We start from the raw sequence: 6,423 nt of genomic DNA, 5'->3' as shown, positions 1-6,423 counted from the left end.
ATATGGATCTAACAAGGAATTAATATCTAGAATATACAAAGAGCTCAGACAACTTTACAGTGAAAAAACAAATAAGCCAATTAAAAATATATACAAATAACCAACAGACACATGAAAACATGCTCAACATTACTCAGTATTTGGGAAGTGCAAATCAAAGCCACTTTGAAACACCATCTCACTCCAGTCGAGATGGCTAATATCAGAAAAACTGAGAATGATAAATGCTGATGAGGTTGTATACCATTGGGGGGCTGCAAAATGGTGCAGACTTTATGGAAAATGGTATGGAGGTTCCTCAAACAATTACAAATTGTTCTACCATATGACCCAGCTATTCCACTACTGGGAATATATCCAGAGGAATGGAAATAATCATGCTGAAGGGATACCTGTACTCCCATGTTTATTACAGCACTATTTACAATAGCCAACATTTGGAACCAGAACAAATGTCCACCATCAGATGACTGGTTAAGGAAATTGTGGTATATCTACACAATGGAATACTACTCGACTATAATTAAGGAAATACTGCCATTCACAGAAACATGGATGGACTTGGAGAAAATTATATAAAGTGAAACAAGTAAGGCACATAAAGAGAAATGCCACGTGCTCTCACTTATTTGTGGGAGCTAAAAATAAACAAATAAGTAAATATACAAACAAACAAATGGGTGTGGGGGAAGAAGACACAACAATCACAGCAATTCCTTGAATGTGTTAAGACAAGTGAACAGATATGATGTAGGTAGGGGGAGGAGGAGAGGCATGAAGCTGGGCAGTTGGGTGAGACCCCTGCCCCAGGAGAGGGGGGAGGGAAAGAGGAACAGGTAAAGGGACATGAAAATCAACTACATTGTATATTGAGAAGTCAAAATAATAAAAAAAAAGAAATAAGTAAAAATAAAGAAATAAACAAAAAATGAAAAAATAAAAAAAGTGAGCTCCCCGTGAACATTTGTGGGATGAATGAATGAAGGGGAGCACAGGGGTCTTGGGTGGTTCATTTATTCCTGAATTCCTCTGAAACCCGGGGGAGCACTCTAAGAACCAGACAGTCAAGCAGAGGATGAGTAGCCAGAAGGGGGACCAGGCAGAAGGGGACCCGAGGTCACAGGAAAACCAGGAGAGAGTGAGGTCACAGGAGGCAGGAGGCCATGTGCTTTGGGAAGGGAAGGGTCAGCTGTGGAAGGACACTGAGAGCTGAGTAGTGGGAGGACAGAGAAGTGTTCATTGGATTAAATTTGGCAAGTAGAAGGCTTTTGGTGCCCTGGACAGGACAGGGGCAGGGTCTGGCCCGACTGTCCAGCTTCACAGCATCCTCATGCTGTGTGCCCTTCATGGTGGCATCTGCTGGGGCACAACAAGGGGTTACATCTCTAAGTAAGATTCCCTTGGATCTCTCAGTCCTGCAGGTCCCTGCCATGTTCCAGGATGGGGCCACTGAGATCCAGAGAGCAACGGTGATGTCCCCCTGGTCACGCAGTGTTGGGGTTCAGTCCTTCAAACCTCCTGAGCCCCAGATATTTCCCAGCCTGCCCCTCTTCCTCCTGTTGCCTGCTGAAACCTCACTGCCCCTGTCACCCACCCCCAAGTTGTCCCCTCCTCTGCCTTTCACGTGCATTTTCTTTTTGGACATCAACATCTGGGCTGGAGCTGGGGGAAGATATAGGAGTGCTAGGTGGCAGTGAGGAGACCAAGGGTGGGTTGTGAGTCTGGGGCCTTTGGGCAGGAATTGCCTCTTCTGCACGCCTCTGTTCTTGGGCGCTGACTGTGCAGCTCCTGAAGGAAGTTGGAAATCATCTCTCTGGGCCGGGTGAAGATGAACAGAGTATCAGTCCCGGGAATGCTAGAACCACTCACTATCCACATGCAACTCAAGAGAAAAGAAGGAAACCTTAATACACATTTGCATTTATGTTTCAAATATTTCATAAGATTGAAGAAGCTCAAAGAATAACTTCATTTGTACTTCTATGGTGACCTAAATCATTTTCTTTCTAGATTTTTCAATCTGAAATGCCCAGACAGTGGAAGGTCTTGTCCAAGTCTCTGTGTTCACAGGAGCCTGAACTGAGGTCATAACTCAGCCCCTGCCTCTTCTGAACCTCACGTCACCTCCCAGCACAGCCGCTCACTTACCACCCTGGGAGCCTGACTCTTTGGATGTGAGGTGGTGATCCTCGGGGCCTCCTGAGATCAGGACGGGGAGTTGAGGGGCTGGAACTGGGGTACCACTGACTTCAGTCCAGCTGCTCCTGCTCCAGCCTGGGCCTCCAACAGCTCCCTCTACCTTGACCACCCACCCCTCATCCAGCGCAGTCTCAGAGCCCCTGGGAGCCTGTGGTCTCATCTCTGCCAGACACCTAGCTTTCCTGGACACAAGCCATGCTGAGATTTGGAACGAGGACGTAGATTAGCTGAGAGTCTCTCAAGGCAAGCCTGGGAGAAATTGAAACTCTACGGACAGGGCCCTGAGACTCACCAGCTGTTGAGTTGGGCTCTGTGGGTAGGGGGCTTGGGACCCCAGAGGATCCTAGGAATAAGGGAAAGAGGAGAATGAGGGGTGGGGCTTCCCTCAAGACCTCATTTTTGTTTATTCTTCTCCTACATCTGCCTTGTCACCTCCCTAACGTCCTCCCACTACCCACTTGGCACATTCTGGTGAGGAGAATGTGGGGAGGGAAGGGGTGAGAAGGCTCCTGTGGGCCTCCTGCTCTCTAGAAGATAAACTCCCCTCTCCTGACCCTCCCTCAGGGCCCTCCCCGCAACTCCAATCCCAGTCTAGGGGTCTCCCACTAAGGGCCTTAAGCTGACCCATTGAGCTCAGAAAGGACAGGGTCAGGAGTCACTCACCTGAGACCACAAGCTCCAGAGGGTCACTGGGGTTTGACAACAGGTCGGGGAAGTTGCTTTGTGAGCCATAGCACCTGTAGGTCCCCCCGTGAGATGACGTCTCAGGTCTCATGGAGAATTTGGCCTGGCACTGCTGAGCTCTGTACTTCGATCTAAGACACAGTGGGGGATCGTTTCTCCCCACTTTGGACAGAAGGAAAGGGTCCATTGGGCTTCATGACTGACACAGCAGGGTCACGTTCACTCCCGAGGCCACCTTGGGGCCCAGCTTCATGGAGAGGGAGGGTCTGTTAGGGAGCTGCCCTAGAGAGAAGGATGGGTGAGGGGCTGTCCCCCACTCAGTTCTGAGCTGAGGCCTCACCAGGACCTCTCTCTGAGGACGCCCAGTCTCTCTGTCTATCTCTGTTCACGGAGCCTCTGCCCCCCCCACCTATACCCCCTCTCTGTCTCTCTCCCTCTCTTGTGACCCCACCCCTCAACCTGGCCATCACAACCCGTGACTCCACCAGCAGGGCCTATGCAGAGTCTGGGTCCCATACTGAATCCACTGGGCTCCTCACTTGTGATCAGGATGTCCACGGAGTCACTGGGGGCCGACCACTCAGAGGACAGGTTGCATGCACCGTAGCACTTGTATCTGCCCCCATGGGAGCCACTCACAGGGTCCAGGGGAAAGTCAGCCTGAGAGAGCCCAGCCTGACACTGCTGGCCAGGGCACTGGGAGAGATCACATCCCCCCTCCTTGGACAGAATGAATCTGTCATAGCTGACATCAGAGCGACACTGGAGGGTCAGACTCTCTCCAGAGGCTATGACAAGGCTCTGCTGGGTCAGGAGGTAGGGCTTCCTGGACAAACCTGGGCGGAAAGACAAGCTGGGGCTACAGGGATTGGTTTGTCCCAAACACCTCCCTTCTCCCATCCTGGCCCTGCATGTCTCACTGTCTCTCACACTCTGTGTCTCCAGCCCCAGCATCCCTGACCTCTCATTACTCCACTCACCTATGGCTCCCTCCCCTGGAGCAAGGCTTGTATCAACAGGTCAAGGGACACAAAAAATAAACGAGGTAAGGAAGGAACTTCATCACCCAAAACCAGGACCTCCAGGGTATTGCTGGGTTCTGACCACACCTGGGGTTTGTTCCTGTCATAGCCGTAGCATCTGAATGTCCACCTGTGGCTTGTGGTCATGGGGCCCACAGGTAACAGGGGTTGGAATGGCCCATAATAGTGTTGCTGTGAGTCCACGATCTAGAAGGTCTTCTGTGTTCCTTCCTTAATCAGAACAAACCTGCTAAATCCCAGCCCTGAACCACACGGGAGGGTCACATTCACTCCTGAAGTCACAACAGGGCTGGGCAGGGCTGAGAGGGTGGGTTTGCTGTAGACTCCTAGGAGAGAGAAGGCAGCTGTGTTAAATGGGGATCACAACCCCCACATTATACCCCAGGGCTGTGCTGTGAGCGGGGGACACCGCTCACTGCAGACCCCCTTCCCGAGGGCAGAGCCTGGGGCTGGGACCCATGAGTGTCCTCTCACCTGTCACCACCAGCTCCAGAGGGTCACTGTGCTCTGACCAGCCAGCAGGGCTGTGATAGTAACAGTGACATCACCCTGCACAGTGCTGTGTCATGGATAGGGTAGAGAACTTGGTCTTATTCCCGGGCTCTGGTGGGCTCTGTCTGATCCAGGATGCTGGTCTTCCCTCTTTATCCAGATGGTACTCCTGGGCCTCCAGGGCTGCCTGACAGCAGATGTTCACTGACCTCCCTCAGGTGATCACAGAGTCTGGCTCAGCCCATATGGTGGGTTTGGGGAGGGTCCCTGGAAACAAATCAGAGGCTGGGTCTCAAGAAGGTTCCCATCCCTCAGCCCCAGGGCCCTCCAAGATGTCCCCATTACTCAGCCCGAACTGCTGTTCTCCATCCCCAGCTACCAAGGGTGGCCGCTAGTCTGCAGTGAAGAGGAGAAACTTGGGACAGCCAGGGACAGACTCACCTGTCTGTGCTCGGGTCCTGGAAAACAGACTCAGCCTTGGAAGAGAGTTGCCTGTGAGAGATTTGCCCCCAAATCCTGAGCAGGTCCTCTCTACCCCGTAAGTCCCCTGAGCCCCTGGGGTCTCCTAAAGGATCACGGTCTGCCTGGGGGTTAGGGTCCCTTCAAGATTAGGGACTTTCCATCCTCTTTAAATCTCACCAAGGCAGAGCAAGGTCGTGAGGGAGGGAGTCATGACATATCCTTTCTCTATCCCCAGCTGTGCAGATGAATGAGACCTTACTGCACAGTAGGATAAACAAACACACAGGGTATGGGTGTGGACACTTGGGGGCTGGGCTTTCTTGCCATAGGGTTGTTCCATCAGCAGCCCCAAGGGAAGAGGAACTGCTCTCCCAGGGAGGCTGCATCTTATTTGTCCAGGGCATGGGCTGGGGAGAGCATCAGGATCTCTGCAGAAAATTCCAAAGAAGAAAAAAGGGGGTGGGGTGGGTAGTTCCTGACCCCTGGCCTCTTTCTTTCTGACCTGTCCTCATGTCACTGAGGGCCAGGATGTAGCAGCAAATAGACCAGGTACTTTTTGGAGTCATCCCTTTCCAAGGAAATGTTACTGAGAGCTTGTCCCATCAGAGCTTCGCCCATGAGGTCTCTTTCACTCCTTCAGCCCGTCCATCATAAGGAATTGTGGGCTCCTTACTTGGCCATGGGCATCTCACCAGCCCTGGAGATGCTTCAGGGAAGATGCAGGTTCATGCTTCATGCTAGACTCAGATCAGCAGAGACACAGTGAACATTGACTGTGCAGTTCAAGTTGAGTCTTGTGGCAAAGAGCACAAGGGCGAGATGCAAGAAACTAAGGGAAGAAAACACAACTCTTCTCCTGGCTCTGGAATATGGGTTTTTCTTCTCTGAAATACTCTCCATTGACTTCCCTACGCGCGCGTGTGTGTGTGTGTGTGTGTGTGTGTGTGTGTGTGTGTGTGTGTGTGTGTGTGTTGCAAAAGCATCTACCCTCATCTTCCTGGAAACAAATTTCTGAGTCATTTCTGACTCATCAGTGCCTGTGTTTCTTTTCCCAGAACTCTCCTCCTCTTCCTCAGTTAAAGCTGTGACTTCTGAGGTAAAACTCATCCTTATTTAAATTTATGTTCATCATATACTCCATCTGTGACTTGAGCACTAGGATGATGATATAAATTTTTTATTAATTTTTAAAATGTATTCTCTTCTAGTTGATTTGAGGGACTAAATTGTGATTTTTTTCTCTTGAACTATCCATGATAGCCTATCAAAATTTGTTAAGAAGTAGAAATTCTGGACAATTGTGGGAAAGAATTGTGTTTAATCTTCATGAAGGTTTGAAAGAATGCATATGACAAAGTTGTGGGAGCAGAAGTTTATTTCCTTGGAAGATTTTAATTTTTGGATATGTCTTATATAATAACTCAATGATTCTTAATATCTTTGTATTTCAGAGGCTGTTTTGAAATTTTTTGTGATATTTTTCCACTTCAAATAAGTAAGATAATTTTTTTAACAATGTTGACTCATAATGTTTGACGTCTGC

At 49.9% G+C, this 6,423-nt stretch overlaps 1 pseudogene; it reads right to left on the bottom strand.

Moving 5' to 3' along the window:
- Nucleotides 1-2,148: 2,148 nt before the first annotated feature.
- Nucleotides 2,149-4,685, bottom strand: LOC103582520 (annotated as a pseudogene).
- Between the last annotated feature and the right edge of the window lie 1,738 nt (nt 4,686-6,423).

This window comes from Galeopterus variegatus, unplaced genomic scaffold (genome assembly GCF_000696425.1).
Source record: "Galeopterus variegatus unplaced genomic scaffold, G_variegatus-3.0.2 Scaffold16593, whole genome shotgun sequence".
Classification (NCBI taxonomy): Eukaryota; Metazoa; Chordata; class Mammalia; order Dermoptera; family Cynocephalidae; genus Galeopterus; species Galeopterus variegatus.
The sequence above is the reverse complement of the archived record's forward strand: the minus strand, read 5'-3'. Positions and strand labels throughout refer to the sequence as shown.